The sequence below is a fragment of the Suncus etruscus genome, chromosome 12 (genome assembly GCF_024139225.1).
Source record: "Suncus etruscus isolate mSunEtr1 chromosome 12, mSunEtr1.pri.cur, whole genome shotgun sequence".
Classification (NCBI taxonomy): domain Eukaryota; kingdom Metazoa; phylum Chordata; class Mammalia; order Eulipotyphla; family Soricidae; genus Suncus; species Suncus etruscus.
This window is the reverse complement of record NC_064859.1, coordinates 30,375,525-30,398,544: the sequence shown is the minus strand read 5'-3', so window position 1 is coordinate 30,398,544 and position 23,020 is coordinate 30,375,525. Positions and strand designations below refer to the sequence as shown.

Genomic DNA, 23,020 nt, shown 5'->3' with positions numbered 1-23,020 from the left:
TGTTTGTTCTGACTATTCAGGTGCGTTTCTTGTAGGCAGCAGAAGGTTGGATTGAGTTTTTTGATCCATTTAGCCACTCTGTGTCTCTTAACTGGTGCATTTAGTCCATTGACGTTGAGAGAAAGAATTGTCCTGGGATTTAACGCCATCTTTATTTCAAAATTTGGTGTGTCTTTTGGGTAGTCTTGTCTTAGATTAGGTCTTTCAGTTTTTCTCTTAAGACTGGTTTTGTGTCTGTGAAGTTTCTGAGCTGTTTTTTGTCTGTGAAACCATGTATTCTTCCATCAAACCGGAAAGTGAGTTTTGCTGGGTATAGTATTCTGGGTGAAGCATTCATTTCATTCAGTCTTGTCACAATATCCCACCACTGCTTTCTGGCATTGAGCGTTTCTGGTGACAGGTCTGCTGTAAATCTCAGGGAAGCTTGCTTGAACATGATTTCCCCTTTTGATCTTGCTGTTTTCAGAATTCTGTCTCTATCTGTGGGATTTGTCATTGTGACTAGGATGTGTCTTGGGGTGGTTTTTCTGGGGTCTCTTTTGGTTGGTACTCTTCGGGCATGCAGGATTTGATCACATATATTCTTTATCTCTGGAAGTTTCTCTTTAATGATGTTCTTGACCATTGATTCTTCCTGGAAATTTTCTTCCTGGGTCTCTGGGACTCCAATGATTCTTAAGTTGTTTCTGTTGATCTTATCATAGACTTCTATTTTCATCTGTTCCCATTCTTTGACTAATTTTTCCATTGTCTGCTCATTTGCTTTAAGTTTTTTGTCCAATCTCTCCTGCTGTATGGAATTGTTATGTATCTCATCTTCCACAGCACCAAGTCTATTCTCAGCTTCTGATACCCTGTCCCAGAACTTATCCATTTTGTCATTCACTTCGTTTACTGACTTTTTCAGTCCTGTTAGTTGACATGTTATTTCAGTTTGGAGTTTTGTCATTTCTGCCTTCATATTTTCTTGGTTCTTATTAGTGTTCTGTTCAACTCGATCCATGGTTTCTTGGAGTCTGTTGAGCACCTTCCATATTGCTAGTCTAAAGTCCTTATCTGAGAGGTTGATTAGTTGTTCAGTCATTATCTGGTCCTCAGAATTGTCATCTTCATTCTCTATGTCTGATGCTGGCCTGCGTTGTTTCCCCATTGTCACACTTGTATTGTGGGTTTTTCTACGTGTTGTAGTGGTATTCATTGTCTATATGATGTAGGCAGCACACTCCTCTGGCTCCTCCCTTTCTGGATGGGCTGACTTGCCTCTATGGGAGGGGAGTCCTCCGTGGATGAAGCCTCACACTGGGTCAAATCTTAGGCCCGAGCACGCAGCAGAGAAGACAGTCTGGAGAGAAATGTTTGCTTCTGTGATATAGCGCCGTTCTTAGTGTGATTTTTCCTTCTTGTTGCAATGGAGTTCTTTCCTTAGAAAGAGTGCACGGCCGCGTAGCGAAGCGGAGCGGCCGTGCTCCTCTGAGCCTCTTTTTGCCCCACTCGCAAGAGTTTCACGCAAGAGGACAGTAGACAGACATAGACAGGTCACACTCACAGTCTTTCACAGCTGAGCCCCACTGGGCCGGTGTACATTCGCGGATTTTCCCCGCCTGGTGTCACACACAGGGAGCCAGCTTTTGCAAAGGTTAGCCGGTTTTTATGCTCTGAAGTCCCTCCCTGAAAATGGCGTCTGGGCGAGCGAGGTTTCTGGAGGCTCTTTTTGCCCCACTCGCAAGAGTTTCACGCAAGAGGACAGTAGACAGACATAGACAGGTCACACTCACAGTCTTTCACAGCTGAGCCCCACTGGGCCGGTGTACTTTCGCGGATTTTCCCCGCCTGGTGTCACACACAGGGAGCCAGCTTTTGCAAAGGTTAGCCGGTGTTTATGCTCTGAAGTCCCTCCCTGAGTTTACAAAGACAAGAGTTGATCTTGGATAATTTCAATCATTCAGTTGTCATTCAAGTGCTCCTGGATCACTCCCATATGTATCTCAAATGAATTCACATATAACTGACTTAAGACACCGATGCCGCCAGGGCAGGGGCATGGAGAACCCCGCCGCCGCCTCCTCGCTGCCGCTTCATCTCAAGTTTTTTTTTTTTTTTTTTTTTTTTTTTTTTGGTTTTTGGGTCACACCAGGCAGTGCTCAGGGGTTATTCCTGGCTCCAGGCTCAGAAATTGCTCCTGGCAGGCACGGGGGACCATATGGGACGCCGGGATTCGAACCGATGACCTCCTGCATGAAAGGCAAACGCTTTACCTCCATGCTATCTCTCCGGCCCCTTCATCTCAAGTTTTAATGAAAATTGTCCATTTAAAATTTTCCTCTAGAAATTTTTCTCTAGAAATAAGGATTTCTTTTATAGAAAGTTACAAAGCACAGAGAAGACATTTACCTTTTTTCACTTTATTACTACAAAATGTTTAGTAATATCACTACACCAAATCATTAAAAACAAACTCTGCACAAACCACAATATTTTGGAACATCATTTCTGCAAGGATAGAAATATTTGTCATTTTTCTTCACTGCCTTAATAGTATCTGCTTAGTAGGAATAGCTCTTAGTAGGAATAGCACATAGTTCAATAAGTATTTATTGAATAAACAAAAGAAATGAATAGATGAATAGATAAATGAAAACTAGTAATGGGATATGGATACGGATGTGAGAAATAAAAATGAGGCAGAGATTTTTATAAAGTACAATTTCTGGGAATCTTTTAATCAACTTTGAATTGTTTAAACAAAAAGTAACAATGTGCTAATTGTTTATAAATCAAAAGACAGATTCATTTTGTTTAATCAAATAAGTATGTTCACTACTACTGGTGTCTGAGAATGCCAGGTATTTTGAGACATTATTTTTAAAATTTAGTTATTTTGCTGTGCTAAGTTTGAGAGATCTCTCTAAATCAGTGAATTTGACCCTTCAGAAAACTTTTTTACTCAGAGGATTTTTATGTAAATCTTTTTTTGTTCCAAAATACATATTCATTTTTATAGCCTTTGATTTTCTGGGTGAAAAGAGACCTTAAAATCGAAACAAAAGTTGACTCAATGGGATACATTTCATTTGAGTGGAAGCCATGGAAGACAATAAAGCTGATGGTTACTTCACCGGGAATCATTAATCATTCAACAATGGTGAACCCTGGAAAACTTCACAGTGGACATGGTCTGATGTCCTGTCTGGTTTTTAAGGAGTTAAAAACAAAACAAAGCCTAACAACAAAGCGGATCCTCAGAGAGGTTCTCAGGACAGACACCCCCAGTGTCCTCAGGTGGTGATGGTCACTGCTGAATCAGCCTCCTCAGCTCACAGGGCAGAGGGCACCAAGCAAAACAAGGCTCGGCTGTTTCGGATGATTCAAACTAATGCGGCCAGAAAAAAAATTACGTGGTTATCCTCCAGTGAAAGAGATGAATGGAAAAGCAGTAAATAATAAACATATCACAGTTTCCCCTTTTCAGCACCTCACATAAAATCAAGCTCAGTATTAGATTTACCAAAAAGCCTCTTGAGTTTTGTGTAAAGATGATCACAGAACCTCATTATCTAAGATAAAGCAAGTTTTCAGTGGAGTCTCTGCCTCAGTCTCATAAATGTAGAATAAAATAAAGGAAGGCCATGCTCCATTCTCCAGACAGAGGCAAGTAAAGAAGAGAGCCAAAGAATCTTTGTGATCAAGGAGAAAGAAGACAATGTAAAACAAAAACAAAATAAAATGTTGCATGAAGTAAAAAGACAGACTCATATGGAAGCATTTAAGAAACCAATAAGTTAGAACAAAGGGAAGGGAGTCATGAAACAGATAAATATAAGGTAGACTGTTGGGTCATGTTAGTATGTTCAAACTGAACTTTCAATACTAAGGAGTTATACAAACCACTCTCCATGCAAAACATATAAACATAAATGTAGACTTTAAAATCAAAAGCAAAGAAGAAATCTAATTCTCCTAAGTGGCTACCACATGGATGTTGGAACGGTAAGAAGAAAAGGACAATATATATGTATATACATATTGGCATATATATGTATATATTAAGTTTTAGCAACTTCTGGTTCAGAAACCTCACATTTTAAAGATGACTGATCAAGGTCCTTAATATTAATGGGAATAAATAATATTTCTCTGTATATTCTGCTTGTCTATGTCTTACAATGAGTACAACAAATTTCATTTCTACTTTAAAAAGTGATAGAATGACGTTATGGCAATTCTTCCACTAATAACCAGAGCATATATACCAGTTAACATGAATTTAAAAAAAATATGTGCTAACTCCAGGCTTCTGACCCACAGCTCACTTTTAGATAAATGGCAGGACACTAGCTGCTTAAACTGTGGCCTTTCCACACCTGAAATGATGGAATAAATAAAATTCTCTAAGCCACTAAAATAAAATGCACACATTTCACTGTATTCAAAGTATAAAATAAATGAGTGTTAGGGATGGTCTGATTGCCAAGTAATCCTTTTGAAATTTGAAAGTAAATAAATGATTACTTTTTTCTCTTTGAATATACTTTTAATGAAATTTGACATAATTGACCACTTTTTCTGGCAATGCAAATACAAGTTTCACAACGTGAATTCAATGAGATGTATTATCTCCCACATAGGAGATGTGTTATCTTCTTATACCAGGTTTTTACATCAACATCAACAATAACCAAAACTCGGAGTTACCATTTAAAATTCCATTTAATTATACCAAAGTTCTCTCACTCCTTAGTACCTTAATATATTTTTGTAAACATGCCAATAAGGAATCTCTTCAAATAAAATCAAAAGAAAAAAAATGTTTTATAGTCAGAGGTTCTAAAAGGCCACAACTTTTAAATAATGATAACATCCATTTCTAAATACCTCTGTTTACTTTGTATTTATTTGCAATTTGTCCTTCTCTAATGTCTTATAAAAACACTTAAAAATTACCCCTACCAATGTCCTCTGAGAGTGAGGGCAGTGTAACCGCCTTCCCTTTTCCTACTGAAAGGAGAAGAGCAAAGAGTCAGGGAGGTGAAGTGTAATGCTCAAGGTCACACATCAATCGGTAGCATCACCTCCAGAGACCTTAATTCTAAGCTAATGCCAAAAGATAATGCATATTTTTTCTCTCCTTTTGATCACAGACAAGCTCCTATTGTCACCTATCTTCCTAGTGTCAGAAAACAAGGAGAGAAACCAAAAGCCCAGGGATATTTCTATACCTCTTTGCTCTTATTTTCACACAAGTCTTCGTCAGCTCCACCTCTCTCTTTAAAGTTGGCAACAACTAATACATGCATAAAATATTAATAAACACCTGAATGTTTTCACCAAAAGATGCTAAGTTAAAAAGACAGGAGCTACAGTAAGACTATCATGCTAATAAGTACCAAGAGAAAAAGAAAAGACCTTCAATCTTGCAGACCAGACACTTGTGTGTAGTTTCTAAGAGCTATGACTTTTTTTTGAAGCTTCATATAGATTGACTGCTTTACAAGTATCTGACCAAAAATATAACTTTTCTAAATTAATTTACTTTAGTCAATCAAAATATATACAAACTAGGTAAGTGATGATTTTATTTTAAATAATATCAATAAAATTGGCATAATGTTATGTCACATTGTAACAGATATCATGCATAATTGATCGCATTGTCCACACTGTAACAGATATCTCACATATGTGAAAAATTCTAACAGTATTAGTAACACTTCCAAATTTCTGAGTATTTTAGTATTCAGATTTTTTGTTACTGATTTTATAATTTCAGAGGACATAATAACTAACCTGCATTTCAGTGACAAGAAAACAATTTTGTAAATGAAGCAGGTAGTGGGCCCCATAAGTTTGCCATTAAATATCAATATATCCTCTGTCTGATATATATATACAAATATATATATATACAAATATATATATATATATATTATTGGGTTTTGGGTCACACCCAGCAGCGCTCAGGGGTTACTCCTGGCTCTACACTCAGAAATCGCTCCTGGCAGGCTCGGGGGACCATATGGGATGCCGTCCTTCTGCATGCAAGGCAAACACCGTATCTCCATACTATCTCTCTGCTCCCCCTGTTTGATATATATTAAATGTGTGGTTGAATTGGAAGAATTTTATTTATTTATTACATATACCTACTTCATGATTTTTGTTTGTTTTTGTTTTGGGGTCACACCCAGCAGCGCTCAGGGGTCACTCCTGGCTCTGCGCTCAAAAATCGCTCCTGGCAGGCTCGAAGGACCATATGGGATATTGGGAGTCTAACTCTGGTTGGTCCCAGGTCAGCTGCGTCCAACGTAAATGCCCTACTGCTGTGCTATCTCTCTGGCCCCCATGATTCTTTTTTCTTGTTCTTGATTGTTTATTTGTGGACCACATGAAACACTGCTCAACACTCTTGGAAGTGCTCTGGGGACTTTAACTGATACTGGGGACTGAATCAGAGTATATCACAGGTAAGGCAAGTGCCTTACTTCCTCTGCTATCTCTCTGGCCCCTGTGATTTTTATTATTATATTATTATTTTATTTATATATATTTATATAATTTTACTATAATATTTACTGTAGCTATTTCAAAAGTTATTTATTAAGATTCCTCAGAAAAATAGTTTTAGTCTTGAATGGAAGCAGAAATAAAACTTTGGCCCTTAGGAAAAGTGATGCCATTTGATTTTAATAACATCAAAGTTTTAATAATAACAAAGTTTGGGAGTTTGAAAGTCACAATAAACAAATAAACACAACAGGAATCTTAGGATGATATTAAAAGGTACTCTTCATACTATTTTAAGTTTTATCTTAAAATTAAACATTTTCTTAAAATGTAAACTATATTATAATTTTCCTTCATTTACTTCTAATTTATGTGTAACACCAATCTAAAAAATTAACTAAATAGAAAGCACTCTCTACAATGTCACTCATCACATCATTCAACCACTCATAAACTTCAGAAGAATAATATTTAATTCTTTTCACAGGACTCATTAAGTTTCATGTACTAAGTACTAAACAAGTCATTAGAGGTTAAATTATGAATGAAACACTATTCTTACCCTCAAAAGCTTCTTATTTAGTAGAGGAGAAAATCACTGGTAACAGCAAATGAATAATATGTATAATCATAACAGAGGTCTGTATATTCTATTATGCAAGTTTAAACAGAAAGACCAACCAACTCAACCAATAACTAGAGTTCATACTCATGAATGTATAAGTCTCAAAATATGCATATTAATAAGAATTCATTTATTTTCATTGGCAGCAAGAATCCTGTTTCAGTTTTTGTGTCACACCACAGTGCTCAGGGATTTCTCCAGGCTCTGCACTCAGAAATCACTCTTGAGGGATCAGGGTACTATATGGGGGTCCCAGGAATAGGACCTAGATTAATCATATGCAAAGCAAGCTCTTTCATACTATCTCTCTGACCCCAAGAAATCTTAATTCTAAAACAATATATCCACTCATGCCTCAAGACTTACTAGGTGAAGAGAGAATTAATACAGACAGGATATACCAAACACTATGATCATCACATATTTTTACTAATTCCAACTTCACAATAATCCTATGAAGCAGGTGATTCTGTTATTCCCACTTTGGAGATGAAGAATCTGAACTTAATGTAACCCAAAGTCACAATGATATAAGAAACAAATGCAAGGACCAGAACACCAAGCCTGGTTCTGGAGGCCCTTTTTCACCACTATACTTGATCTCCTCTCCCAGGACAACAGTGACAAGGAAGACGGAAACCCCAGTGCTCTGTGACAGGCACTCTCTCCTAGATCCTTACAGGAAATCTTTGAGGGAGAAACCTTCCCACCTCCAGGAGAAAACCAGCATAGGGTAGATTGGAAACCTGCCCACAGTGGAGCACTATCAAGAGACATTACATATAAGACTCAAACCCAGGCAACCAACTAGTGTCATAAAGTGTCTCAATGATTCACTATAAGACTCCAGCAAAAGACAATATGATGAAATATATTAATGACTTAAAAAGTCATTTGTAAGTCTTTCTGAAGCACTCTGCCAGGTTTGGGGCTTAGGACAGCATTTCCTTACCTTAGCTTTAGAGTTGAGTCAACTTTACTACTTTGGGAAGATCATAAACACATTTCTGTTCTTTAAAAAGAAATCTTTCTGTAGACACTTGGCAGATTTCAGTTCAGGAACAGTCTATTCTTTAAAAATTAAATTTAGTAACAACTTATTCTGGTTAGTCTGAAAGGAAAGGAGAGAATGAACTACTAAGAGGCCTTTCCTGTACTTTAAGGTTTCAAAACATGTTTGATTTGGCCTAATTGGAATCTTGTGGACAACTAGACCAGAATCTGATTCAGAAAGAACCATCCCATTTAAATTGGCTGAATTCTCAAAAGCAACTTCAAAAGGCTATTCATTAGTAACTGTGCCTCATAATTTGTACTTTTATCTCAAAACGTAAGGATACAAAAAGACAAGATTCTCATAAAGCATAAATGGACAGGTATGTGTACTTTTGGGCTACCGTCAATCAAGAAACCAAATTTTTACAGGATGCTATAGCATGATACTGTTTGAGAGCAATCAAATATACAAAAGATTTATATCAACAGGAAAAATCCATAGTTATCCTTAACACACCCACTGTACCCTAGAATTAAAAAAAAAATCTGTATTGTAATTCATGCCTGACTAAAAGTGAGGTGAAGGAAAGATGAAGTCAGACTGGATTTCGATTTCCAATTGATCTTGCTTTCCTCTAAAGTTCAACGACTTCCTAACCTCCTCAGTAATACTGAATTCACTTTTAGGTCCTCCAAAAGACAGCCCAAGGAAACTACTTAAAAAAAAAAAAAAAAAGAAAAGAAAAGAAAAAGAAAGAAATTAAGTCATGCCACTAGGTATCCTGTCTCTCTTTACCTTATTGCCACACATCCAAATGAGAAATACCTTTGCTTTGCTTTGCTTTGCTTTGACGGAATAAAACTTTGGACTCCGATTCAGAGAAATATGCACCCCTTTAGCCATTCGAAACACTTTTCGCAGGTTATTAAAAATCAATCTATCGAATCCCATCGCCAACTAGGGAGACGGCTCCCTCTGCATCCTAAAGGCAGAAGAAGGCATTCCATGACGGCTGGTTTGATCAGAGCATTAGAAATGACCCGATGCTGGTGGAAGGCTTGGCCATTTACCTAAGAAATAACAGCCAGGGCTGGAGAAGGAGTCGAGGTGGGGCGTGGGGGAGAAGGGACGGAGGGAACGAGGCGTGAAGTGACCCCCTTGAAATCCACGCTAGGACCCAGGACCCCCATGCAAACCCACGGCGTGATGAGTGATCGATCCCTTTGCCCTCCTCCCACGGGGACCCCCCTCCAGCCTTTTCCCAGATCGGTTCCCCACATTCCCCACTAACCCCCAACACGGTACTTACCCTTCTGCGAAGTCGGCCCCGGGTCCAGCTCGGAGACGGGTCTTGGGGTGGCAGCTGGGGCAGGGGGAGGGAGGAGACGTCTGGGCTGTGGGCGGGGGTGGAGTGGGGGGGGGTGTCAGTGCGTCACTCAAGTGCTGAACGTTGCGAGTTCGAGTCCCCGGGGTGGAAGTAGAGAGAGAGAAAGAGAGGAGAGGGGAAACTGAGTCAACCGCCTCCGAAAAGGGACTAATAGAGGAGGTGGAAGAGGAGGAAATTTGATAGGGGGAGGGAAAAGATTGGGGAGAAGCCCTTCTCCCCTCAGATTTTAAAAAAATGTACCTCCTGGTTCCCAGGGCACCCCTGAAATTGGGGCGAGGTAACTAGACTGATTCTAGCAAGACTCGAACGCTGAGAGGCGAGGAACGAGAGTTTAATTGAACGAGGGGCCCAAAAGGAGTGAGGGGGGCTGGAAGGGAGACCCCAAAGAAGTGGCCCTGGAGCTAGCCCATGCCTCGGCGGTGCCCAAGCTGAGAAGGCTGGCTGAGGGGAAGTTGCAGCGGCTCTGGAGGAGAAGGAGGAGGAGGAGGAGGAGGAGGAGGAAGAACAGGAGGAGGAGGAGGAGGTGACACCGTATCAAGTCCAGACAGACAGCCATGGATCAGAGCGAGGGGCGCTGCGCACTGAGGCGGCCCGCCTGCCCGCCTGCTCGGCCGGCTCAAGACATGGACTCGGATGGACGGGGCTGTGCAGTGACTCACAGACTTTTTTAACAGAATCGTAACATCAGTCCCCGCCCCGCTGGACCCGGGGAGAGGCGGCGGGGACCGGCGGGGGAAAGCGGCTCTGTGGTAGAGACAAGAAGAGGAAAGGGGGAAGGCGGGGAAACGGAGCAGCGTTATCCAATAGTAGGGCTCGCCGCTCTGATGGGCGTGAGTATGAGCCAATCACGGAGCGACCTCCTCAGCACGCTGGCTTTCCCCCCCTCCCTCTGGCCCAATTGAGTCTTCTAAGGACACTGCCGCGAACCGGGCGGGAGGGGGGGGGAAGTCATCGAGTGGGGGGCGGGGAACTGTGGGTGGACGTTGAGGTGGGCGGGGGAAAGATAAAGAGCGAGAGAGGGAGGGTCTAGACTGAGTGACTCCGCCTCCTTCGCGCCACAAGGGCAGTTTCCACCAATCGCAGAGCTTCTCGGCGATGATGGACGCGAGGGTGCGGCCAATTAGAAGGCTTCAGGAGGGAGTGGGCGGGGCAACGCGCTCCCGCCCCTCAGGCCGCGGTGTCCTCTCCCCGCCGGCTCTGGGTCAGTCACGCAAATAGCCGAGCGAGGGCTCCGGGCCCGGTGCTGTAGGCGGGGAGGAGGTGGCCGGCGGGGAGGCCGCGCTGCTGGCGGCGTGACAGCGACTGGGACTTGGCTCTGCTGGCAGGAGGAGGTGGCATTGGCGGCGGAGGCTGGCTCTTGCCTTCCTCAGCTTGCAGGCTGGCTCTTCGGTTGCTGCTTCAGCCCTTCTCTCTGCATTGAGCTACCAGGAGTCCCTGCAAGCTAACCCCACTCACTCTCCCCAGGAGTCAGCAGAGTTTTAAGTCCGTCGGATGCAAACTTTGCCCCAGGCCCACGCAATGTCGGAGACGGCTCTTCTCGACCTGGTGTGGGGCTATGCTGTGGGATCTGAGAAAGCTGGAAAAAAAATTAAAAAATAAAGCCAGTGACATACTTAGGTCTTAGTGGTAGCATATGCCTCCCTGCTTGCATGTTTTCTGAAAAATCGGTGTAGGGTGTGGACAGGTTGAAACAGCTCCTGAAATCAGACCATTTCTTTCTTGCGTTTCTGCAAATGCACTTACCCTGGCATGAGCCAAGTTGGGAGCTTTGCTCAAAACTGCTCTAGACACCTCAACCCTCTCCCTGGTTCCCATCATGCTATTAATCCCCCTTCTTTGCTCTCCCTCTTAACCTCATACATACCCTTCACTTGCAAAGTTCCTGAACGCTCACCATTACATCTACTGACTACTCGTTTCTTTAAGCCATGACTTCTTTAGCAGGCTTTATCTCTCTTCATGTGCTTGGAAATAACTGCAGTCATCTATAAGCCTGAATGCATATAAATCCACAAAAGCATAGATAACAAGCAGAAGTCAACCCTCCCATAAAGGTGAATGTCTGCACCTTGGTGGGAATTAATCACAATAGCTTCCTACCAAGAAGCCAAGGGAAGCATCCCTGTAAAAAGGAAACCTTATATCCACTGGAATAGCCTCCATTCTCTACAGAAAAGTAAACTAGACAGACGGAAGGTTGACATAGCATCTAGAACTAAAAGCATCATTCCCCCCCCCCCCCCATAATTACAGGACTGAAACCTATAGGGCTCTGGAATGCAGAAGGGCCGCACAAAGTGAGCTCTAGCTGTTTTGAAACTTCTGCTGAATGTTGTCACTTTAGGACAAGGCTTGTTTTCTTGAACCATTGCATGACACACAGCTGACATCTCTAATATTTTTATGATTTTAGCCTTATTCTGATATTTCAGTCTGTTGTCCTGGGTTCATCTAAGAAAATAGGCGGTACTATAGACTTCTCATACAACACCCAGCTTACTGCATATACTATCTCTTGGTGATTCCTTCAGAACTGGACAGTGCATGATCCAAGTCTTCAATCCATGACATTGTGATCTGCAGGAGGTGAACAATCTTAGCCAGGTGACCTTGTGATCATTAAATAAATTAAGGGCAGGAGAGAGAGTACTGCTGTACATTTACCCTGCGTACCACCCCGAACCCCCATACCACTTGCAATGTAAACTCTGAGCACCTCTGAGTGTGGCTCAAAAACAAAACAATAGTATCAACAACAACAAAGTAACCAAGAAACTAGACCTTTTTTTTTTTAATCTGGGAAAAATCAGCTCCATTTCTAAGGAATGTTATTGTGCTACATTATAGATGTATCTAGTACATCTATAATGTAGAAGCTTAGAAAGCTCATTGTATTGTGAGATCATTTCATTGCTCACTCAAAGATGAGGTTAGCTTGCTTACTGAGGAGGATTCTAATAACAGAGAAGATTTTGAGCCTAGATATACACTGGTATCTTTCAGGAAAAAAATCTTCAAATACCTAGGGTTAGTATCCTGTGGCAAGGTTGCCCCTTGTTAGTTCTTGTTGGCACACCTCCAATCTCTATGGTATCGTTTTCAAAGCCTGTTCTCTCCCTCCTCTATTAGTTCTTAAATGGTTTTTCAAGGCCCACCCAGATTCTCCCTTCTGCTTTCAGAATCATCACCACCTCTGGAGGCTGAACCTAGAGATAGATTTATTTTAAATAGTTCAGGTGACTTGAATATATACTAAAATATCAAATAAGTGTTGAGAACTCCTATTTGTATTATTTTTAAAAATTGAGGATCGTGATTTATTCTTTTTCTCCCACACATATTTTCTTTCTCCTATATTCTATATTTTCTATTTCTCTTTTTTTTGTGTGTGTGTTCACTTCCCTTTCTTGTCTACAGGTATGTTTGTTTATACACTGACAGGGGTAGGGTGGAGGGGGAAGAATTCCTTTAAAAGAGGAGGAAGCCAGCAAATTGTCTTTCATAAATATTTTTTCTAGCTACAACACTAAAAAATAGGAAGAGTTGGGGCCAGAGTGATAGCACAGCGTTATGGCTTTTGCCATGCACGAAGACAATCTGGGTTGGACATAGGTCCAATCCCAGCATCTTATATGGTTCCCCGAACCTGCCAGGGGGGCGATTTCTGAGCACAGAGCCAGGAGTAACTTCTGAGTGCCACCAGGTGTGGCCCAAAAATAAAAATAAAAAATAATAGGAAGTCAAATAATGTTGTGAGGATCTCCTAACGTTATTTCTGAGCGCCTAGCCAGGAGCAACCCCTGAGTGTGCCCTCCCCACCCCCAAAAAAAAGCAAAAAATTTTTTTCAAAAGATAAACTTTACATTTATAATTACCCTCATTTTCACCAAAACAGTACAGGAAAGGAAGACAATGATGTATTAAATACTGTGATAATTTACCCCCCCAAAATACTGTGATTTTACAAAACTTTTACAAACTCAAAATATCTAGCTGAGAGACTCAAAAACACATATATGTAACATTTAAACAGGAACTTGAAAATCTAAGAAGATTTTAATATATTTGTCAAAATATTTTATAATGTAAATATAATAAATATTATGTTTAGATATTATTATAAATAAAATATAAATAGTGTTATATTTGAAAATATATATATATTTGTCAAACATTTTAAACATATTTGTCAAAGATAAAGATAGGAAGATTTTAAATATATTTGTCAAAGATAAAGATAATACATATTTATTGAGTTTTCCTTTGGTTTATTTTCTAATATGTTATGATGAGTTATATGTATATTTTTAAACCTAAATTAAAATATATAAGTAATATGTAACAATAAGATTATCATTTATATAGAAGTTGATTATAACTGATTCTCTCAATAATATTATAAGTGAGTTTGAACACATACTACCAACAGAGTAGTGAGAGTAGAAGATTCAAACTGGACTTCACAGAATATCCACAGTGAGAGACTACACAAGCATTAGCTTCAATCCAAAGTACAAAACAAATGAGGGAAAAAGGCCATCAGAGACAGAAATAAAGAAACTGAGCAAACATAGATTTGAAATCTGAAAAAGAAAAGACAATTCAAGAAAATAGGCCCATACTTGTTATGAATATAAGTATAAAAATTCTAAATAATTAGCTAACTTAATCCAAAAAGCTTTCTCCCATGAACTAGAAAAAACAGTTGAGACTCGCCTTCCTGACTTTTAGATTGCATCTATCTTGCTACCTTTTGGCAATTTGTCATGGAAAATATGATCTATAAAGAAGAGCTTACTCCAGAAATGCAAACATGATTAAACATCAGAAAACCTACTAATGTAATTTATCTCAAAAGTGCTGAGAGAAAAAGTATTTGAGAGTACTTTGAACTAATAACATTTTTTTAAAAAATTAAATAAGGGAAGAACTTTAGTTAATTTGGGAAACATCAAAATGTTTAGCAATAACCTTATTTAGAAGGTTAACTTAAACATCCACTTATGTATGGTATTGAGACTGCAGTCACTGCTGCTTAACAAGATACCATAATTCTGCAAATAAGTCAGATTTATAAAATAAAGAAGAAATTAAGAATTTCATGGCAGGAGATATGACACCATTGTAAAGCACTTGCCACTTTCTTTGTATAGGTGTGACCCTGTGTTTAATTCCTGACACTGACAAAAGAAAAAAAAATATATATATACACACAGAAAGATTTTAGGAAGAAATAAACAGAGATAAAACCAGACTGATTAACCACATATAACACCCAGTAGAAACAAGAAGTTATTTGAAGTAATAAGAGAAATCAACCAATTAAACATGTATTTTTGCCTTTCTCTTCTATAATATTTTTTAAACAATAGAGCACCTTGCCATCCAAAATAAAGACATTTGCTAACTTTTTTAACTGAGCACTCTCATTTTCCAGTCAATGGATTAAGAGCAGAATAGATACACTATATCTTTAAGGAGTAAATTATGCCTTATCCTTTTCTTCTATCTATAATGAAGACATGATGGCTAGCATTTCCACAGTCATTTTAGGCCATGAGTAGAACTTACATATGAAGGTCACACATGGCAGAGTAATGAGACAGAGGCACTTTACCAACACCTGAAGTAGCTACCTCCAGTCCTATTTTTGAATTTTAAAAAATACTTATCTATGCCACTGTTGTATTAGGATGTGTACATGCTCATTTGTTGTTACTTAAACTTAAATCTAATGCATACAAGAGTACCAAAAATACAAAGTAAAAAAGCAAAAGTACTGACAATCTAAAAATAAAAAGATGCTATTTATGATAGCAACAAAATTAAAGTTTTCAGTGATTAACCTAAAAAGTCATACAGAAAGAAAAGATTAATTCTAAGATGCCTGAGTAATAGTACTTCTGGGAGAGCATTTGTCTTGCATGTGGCCAACCCAGGTTCAATCCCTAGCATCCTATATGGTTCCTTAAACACTGCCAGGACTTAATTCCCATGTACAGAATCAGGAGTAATCCTGAAGTATTGCCATATGTGACCCACAACCAAAAACTAAAGGTTAATTATATTAAAATACTGATGTGACAATAGTACAACAAGTAGGGCATTTGCCTTGCATGCAGCTGACCTGGGTTTGATCCCCAGCATCTCATACGGTCCCCTGAGCCTCACCAGGAGTGATCCCTTATGTAGAGTTTGGAGTAAGCTCTGTGGATGTGGCTCTTGGTGTGGCTCAAAAATAAACAAAAATCTTCAAATAAGACCCACATAAGGATATTCATAGTTTGTTGATTGGGTGGTATAAAATATAAAATATTATGTTATCAATAATATCAATATTCTTTTTTTTTTTTTTTTTTTTTTTGGTTTTTGGGCCACACCTGGTGGTGCTCAGGGGTTACTCCTGGCTGTCTGCTCAGAAATAGCTCCTGGCAGGCACAGGGGACCATATGGGACACCGGGATTCGAACCAACCACCTTTGGTCCTGGATCGGCTGCTTGCAAGGCAAACGCCACTGTGCTATCTCTCCGGGCCCAATATCAATATTCTTATGTTTATGTTATCAATATATATCAATATTCTTATGTTTATGTTATCAATATATGTATATAATATGTTTTCAATTTATTTTTAAACTCATTGTGAACCGTTCAAACTTAGTTATGGATTTTAAGAATCTAGACTTCTTGAAAATGCTCAGAGAAGACTAAATTCCTATATACCCAGGTTGTTTTTGAAAATAAAAACAGACAGAGGAAACTTATCATCCCAGATAGTAACAAGATAGATGTAAAATGTTATAGTTACCAATATAGAACTCAGAAACAATTTATTTACCTTTGAGAGCTAGGTACATTATAATGGTGACATTAGTATCTATATAGAAATGTTGAAATAGTCAACTATTATAGCAGTAGCATTCGTATGTAAAAGTACCCCCAATATATCAGTTTCTTTCTTTTTAAGAGATTAGATTCCTCTAAATCACCATACTAGTTGAAACATTATTTTTAATTAGAATTTTTGTTCCTTCGTAGACATTTTTTTAAATTTTGTTTTTTTTTTTTTTTCAGGCCACACCCGTTTGTTGCTCAGGGGTTACTCCTGGCTAAGCGCTCAGAAATTGCCCCTGGCTTGGGGAAACCATATGGGACACCAGGGGATCAAACCGCAGTCCTTCCTTGGCTAGCGCTTGCAAGGCAGACACCTTACCTCTAGAGCCACCTCGCCGGCCCCCTTCATAGAAATTTTGTTTAATCAAGTAGCATAAAGAAAAAGGATGTCCTAGCAAAACAATTTCTTACAACAGCCTTTGTATTTTTTTTTTCTCCTTTGTAAATATGTGTATGAACAGTTGAGCTGATCACAGCTAGGCTTGTTCAGACTTGAAGAGACTCAGCTGAATGCAGCTGGTCTTGGCTCCAATATATGGGTTAAGTTCAGGTTTTATCATGTGTCTCATTCTGGCCATGACAGTAGCTCAAGAGATGAAATCAAATCACTCAACATTTATGTATGTTTCTGGGTCCCACATGTCTTCTAACATTCTTTTTTTTTTTTTTTTTCGGTTTTTGGGCCACACCCGGCGTTGCTCAGGGGTTACTCCTGGCTGTCTACTCAGAAATAGCTCCTGGCAGGCACGGGGGACCATGTGGGACACCGGGATTCGAACCAACCACCTTTGGTCCTGGATTGGCTGCTTGCAAGGCAAACGCTGCTGTGCTATCTCTCCGGGCCCTCTAACATTCTTTTTTTTTAATGGGTCACACCCTGCCGGGTGCTCAGGGATTACTTCTGGCTCTGCACTCAGAAATCACTCCTGGGGACCACATGGAATTCCAGAATTGAACCTGGGTTCTCCCCGGGTTGGCTGCGTGCAAGGCAAATACCCTCCGCTGTGCTATATCTCTGGCCCTCAGAATCCCTGCAAATTATTAGGTGAAAAAATAACATGGGAAATAAACAGAAAACTACATAAAGGTTATAAACTGGTATGTTACAGAATGAAATCTGCAGAGACTAATAAGTGGGCAAAGAGATATACAGCCTTACTTATGGAGATAAATTCCTATCAGAAAGCCTCTTCTTTATATCCATTAAACAGGCTAAGCTTTGACTGTTGGATAATACCACGTATTAGGTAGGATGGAAAGAAGCATGAACTCTCAGACTTTGCAGTCTCACAAAAAATTTTAGCAGAGTCATTTTGGAGTTATCTGATGATACTTAAAGAAATGTGGACTGTCTCTCCTGGTGGCTCAGCAGTTCCACTCCTGGGATATACTCCACTGATAAAGTCAGACCTGTATCCATAGAAAGCATAATTGAAGGTGTTCACCCTGGCAGCACTTGAAGAAGCTATTTGTTGGAGGCCACATTAGTATATATCCATCAGCAGTACAATGAAGAAGTAAAGCAGTGGCTGTAATGGAATAACGTCCAGCTGTGGGAAGTAATGCTCTAATAGTGCATCTTGCAACACGGATACATCTTTTAAATGTTTTATGAGGGGAAAAAAGGTAAAAAACAGAACAAGATCACGTAGTCTCCCCAGGCCTCAGAATGTCTTTTATTACAGTGCACATCAATGTGTTTTTCATTTCTTTTCTTAATGGGTTCATTTTTGAGGATAGGAGTAGGAAGTTTCTGTTACAGCTCTCTTCTAGGTCAAATATTTTCTTCCCATTTCCACAGAAAGTTGTAGCAGGTTTTCACACAGTCCAGTCTTGACTCTTTCTGTAGGTCACAATGCATCAGACCACAATACATCAGCTGCCAGTCCCCTACTTCATACACCACTTCCCCTCTTATTTAATGTAATTTTGTCTGATTGTAAGGTATTTTGGTCTGGGCTTTGTGGGGAAAAGTCCTGGCTCTGGAGCAGTGGGAAGGCAGTTGGGGATACAGAGCACAATTTCTCCACTCTGCTATATGTCACTTGCCATTGCCAAGTTGGAAATACAAGTTGGAAATTCCACAAATATGGAAAAACATATAAAATCCGTTTAGAATGAGAGAGAACTGCGATGTAGCTCAGTGGTAGAGACTCTTGCCTCCTATGTATGATATCAGAGGTTTGTTCCCAGATAAACAAAAACAACTAATGTTGACTGACAGGGAGAGATAGATAAAGATAAGGCAATTGACTCTGGAGGTTTAGATTAGCTATCAGAAATAGCTCCGTGTGGGGCTGGAGCGATAGCATAGTGGTAGGGTGTTTGCCTTGCATGCGGCAGATCCAGGACCCACCTTGGTTTGATCCCCAGCGTCCCATATGATCCCCCGAGCCAGGAGCAATTTCTGAGCGAATAGCCAGGAGTAACCCTGAGCATCACAGGGTGTGGCCCCCCCAAAAAATAGCTTCTTGGTATTAGGATGGAGAAATAAATTGAGGTTTGAAATCGATGGACAATGTTCCATAAATGTTGAGGAGTTTTTAACCTAAGACAGAAAAATGGATATGATAGCATTTCAAGTTTCTCCAAGCCCTGTTGGTTATGAATATTCTACAGCATGAATGTTGGAAATGCTCTCGTTTCACACAAAGGTATGTTGAGAATAACCCCTAATTGGACTACATGCTCTTAAACATCTGTCTCTGCCCAAAGTTTACTTTTTAGTTTGGTTTTTGGGTCACACCCAGCATCGCTTAGGGGTCCCTCCTGGTAGACTCGGGGGACCATATGAGATGCTGGAATTCAAACCGGGGTCCATCCTGTGTTGGCCGCGTACAAGGCAAACACCCTACTGTTGTGCAATCTTTCCAGCCCAGGCCCAAAGTTTTCCTTACTCTTCTTTAGTATACTAAATTCTGACTTTTAGTAATGACTATGATTTTATGAGTCTCAAACCCCCACCTTACAGGAGCTTGTCTGAATCTAGGTAGGGTGTGCCACAGGCATTCTAGGAGACCCCACACCCCATACACCTTCCTATATGTCTGAGCAAAAATAAATGCTAAAGCTCATTGCTAAGCACTAACTTGAGTGTCTTATGATTCTTGTAGAGAGTATGTGACACTCATCATTAGTTGCCCTTATGGGATATCTGTGTTAGTCTGCTCTTGATTCACAAACCTAATCCTAAATCTAAGGATTTCACCACGTGTACTTTTGTTTACTCTTGGGAGGGTATAATCCAATCATTTTCACATTTCCCCAACAATTAGTGAGTTCTAGGGAGTTATGAGAGATGTCTTTGGAAAAGTATATTGAGCCCAGAATATGAAATTTTAAATGCCTGTTTACAAGTTTCAATTCAGGATAAGAGAGGCACAGCATATCAAGTGCTTGCCTTGCAAGTGACAGACCTGCATTCAATCCTCACATCTCAAAAAAAAAAACAAAAAATTGGGGGCAGGAGAGATAGCATGGAGGTAGGGCATTTGCCTTGCATGCAGGACAGTGGTTTGAATTCCAGCATCCCAAATGGTCCCTCGAGCTTGCCAGGAACAATTTCTGTAGAGCCAGGAGTAAGCCCAGAGAGCTGCCGGGTGTGACCAAACAAACAAACAAACAAACAAATCCTCACCCCTACAGATAGTTACCCCCATTTCAGCACCACAAGGACAAGGAGTAATCCCTGAGCACAGGCCAGGAGTGAGTTCTGAGTGCTACCTATATGGACCCAAGACCAAACCAAACCAAACCAAACCAAAATAGTTTTAATTCATGAGATAAGGCAATGGGAGCCTCCAAAGGTTGTTTATTGAGAACTGGGATAGCATGATGAAAGAACATTTAAAGTTTAAATTTAAAAAAATTTTTTTAAGAAAAGCAGAGAAAAAGGACAAACAGCTGTGAAGTGTCTACTCTAGGAAAGTACTCTGGGAAGCATAGGAGAGGAAACAAGCCCTTATCTTTAAGGAATCCATAGATATTGGGTTTGGTTCTGATTTTGTGTTTAAGAGAAGGGATAGTACTTTTATTTGTTTGGGGGGTACAACTGGAGGTGATCAGGGATTACTCCTGGCTCTGCACTCAGGAATTACTCCTGGCAGTACTTGGGGGACCATTTGGGATGCTGGGGATTGAACCTGGGTTAGCTTGGAAAGATAATATAAGGGTTAGTAACTTAAAACATATTAACCCATGTGGTTTCCCTGCTTTTCTATACTCCTCTCCATTCCTACATGCATGGATATTTTAGACATAAAGAAGAGTCAGCTTTTAACTTCTAAGTCTCACAATAGATTAGTAGTAGAGACAACAGTTATAAAGGCCTGAGTTTCCATAAGCAACATAGGCAACACAAACCATAGATTTGGAAGCATAATTTGTGAGGACTCCAGTAAATACTTTTAATATCACTATCATAAAAAGATTTTACCCCTTTTTTCAGCCTCCTCTCTCAACTTTCCATTCTAGGATTTGTTTTGTTACTATGTCATCCAAGAAAACAAAAATTGAACATTGTAAGTATTTGCCTGAATTATGTCATTTATTTTATATTATGCAAGATTCATTTTAATGCAAATATAAGAGCATTTCAATTATATGCAATCACTTAAATCATCCACTCACTTTTCATAGTTTGTATCAGTGGTCCTCAGACTACAACTCACGGGCTACATATTGTATTTGTTCCTGTTTTGTTTCTTCACTTCAAAATAAGATATATGCAGTGTGCATAGGAATTTGTTCATAGTTTTTGTTTTTACTATAGTCCAGCCCTCCAATGATCTAAAAGACAGTGAATTGGCCCCCTGTTTTAAAAGTTTGAGGACTGGGCCCGGAGAGATAGCACAGCAGCATTTGCCTTGCAAGCAGCCGATCCAGAACCTAAGGTGGTTGGTTCGAATCCCGGTGTCCCATATGGTCCTCCATGCCTGCCAGGAGCGATTTCTGAGCAGATAGCCAGGAGTGACCCCTGAGCACCGCTGGGAGTGGCCCAAACCCCCCCCAAAAGTTTGAGAACTACTGAAATTCATTTTTACAGTATAGCAGGTGAGAAGGTGAGAGCACTGCCCATGAACATGTTATAAATATGTTATTTTATTAATAAATATTCTTAATATGTTTATATCATATATCTGTGTAAAATAATTTTAAGAAATTGCTAACAGCATTTCTTAGGAAGTAACTGGGAGGCTAGGATTGGACAGAAATTTATCTTCTGTACCTATCTTTTTGAGTCTTTCTATTTTATTCTGGGAACATACATTATTATTTTTTTTATTTTATTATTTTTTGTTTATTTTTAGTTTTTGGGTCACACCCGGCAGTGCTCAGGGATTACTCCTGGCTCTACGCTCAGAATTCTCTCCTGGCAGGCTCAGGGGACTTTATGGGATGCCCCTATTTTATTTTTAAGATTAAGATTTATTTAAGATTTTATTTCCTTTCTAGATCTGTGCACATTCCAGCAATATCCTACCTTTAATGTTACAACCCAGAGAGAAGAGTAGAAGGAAAAGGAACTAGGCATGCACTATTATTTCCCTTTCCTTTTGTCTTTACTTTTTTATATGCAGCTGGTTGACACAAGGAAGTATCAAAAGTAAGACAGGATATATAAGTTTTCAGAGCTACTCATGTTTGTAGAACACCATTGCCCTTCCTTCTGTTCAAAACCAGTCCAAATGGAAAGCATGAACTCTCAGCACTGTCACTGCACCCACAGACTCTCACAGCTCACAGGGTTCTCAAGCAAGGGGATACCCAGGAGTCATGCTCATGGAAGAACATGAACAGAAAACAGAAAGCATACATGCATCTCCTCTGTGCTTATATGCTCCTGGAACCAGACTTCATCAATAAAACATTGGTTCATAAGAAAATTAAGTTTGCTAAAAATACAAAGGTTAAGTGCATAATGAGAGTCCAGCAGTACGACAATGAAGAGAATGGGTACCTTGTATGGCTCTAAGGGTAGTATGTCTGTGACACTTCTATTGGGAGGAACAAATGAAAGGTCAGGCTGCCTGCCAGAGGTGAGATAATGATGCTCCAAAGGAGATGGGCAAGAAAGCCAGAAGCTCTAAATACAAGTGTGTCTCTGAAAAGAGATCTCTGTTCTGTTTTTATGACCCACACACCACCTTTTCCCCAGGACATACCCCCAGAAAACATTGGATGATGCTAAAATAAAAGTTGGGAGAAACTGCTTATTAAACTATATATAATCCTCCTGCCTCTCCAGAGAGAGTAGGTCACTGAACATTTTTGGTCTATATGTAAGATTATCTGCCTCAGTGCTTCTTTTTTTTATTTATTTACTTATTTATTTATTTATTTTTGTTTGTTTGACTTTTAAGAAGTTCTCTATACCTGATATCCTACTGGATTATTCTGAAATATAATCACTCAAGTTTTAGTAGAGAAGTCATTGTAGGAAATAAGACTTCTGATCACTAGGCTTTCATTTTACAGTGGTAGTCAGGTACAATGAATTATAAAAATACAGTAGCTGTTTAATAGTCACTCAATAATCTTTAACTCTGCCATGACTACCATTTATAATGCCCAAGAAGTGAGAAAAAATAGCATGAAGAGTGCCTTTTTAATTAAT

The 23,020-nt window shown here is 39.6% G+C and overlaps 1 protein-coding gene across 1 annotated transcript in view; it reads right to left on the bottom strand.

The window, feature by feature from the left end:
* SERTAD2 (SERTA domain containing 2) overlaps window positions 1-9,500 on the bottom strand; it is a 136,934-nt gene extending 127,434 nt beyond the window's left edge. The window contains exon 1 of the mRNA XM_049784746.1: window positions 9,433-9,500. The gene's annotated coding sequence lies outside the window, so the exon portion shown is untranslated. The remainder of the gene's footprint in view (window positions 1-9,432) is intronic.
* Window positions 9,501-23,020: the final 13,520 nt, after the last annotated feature.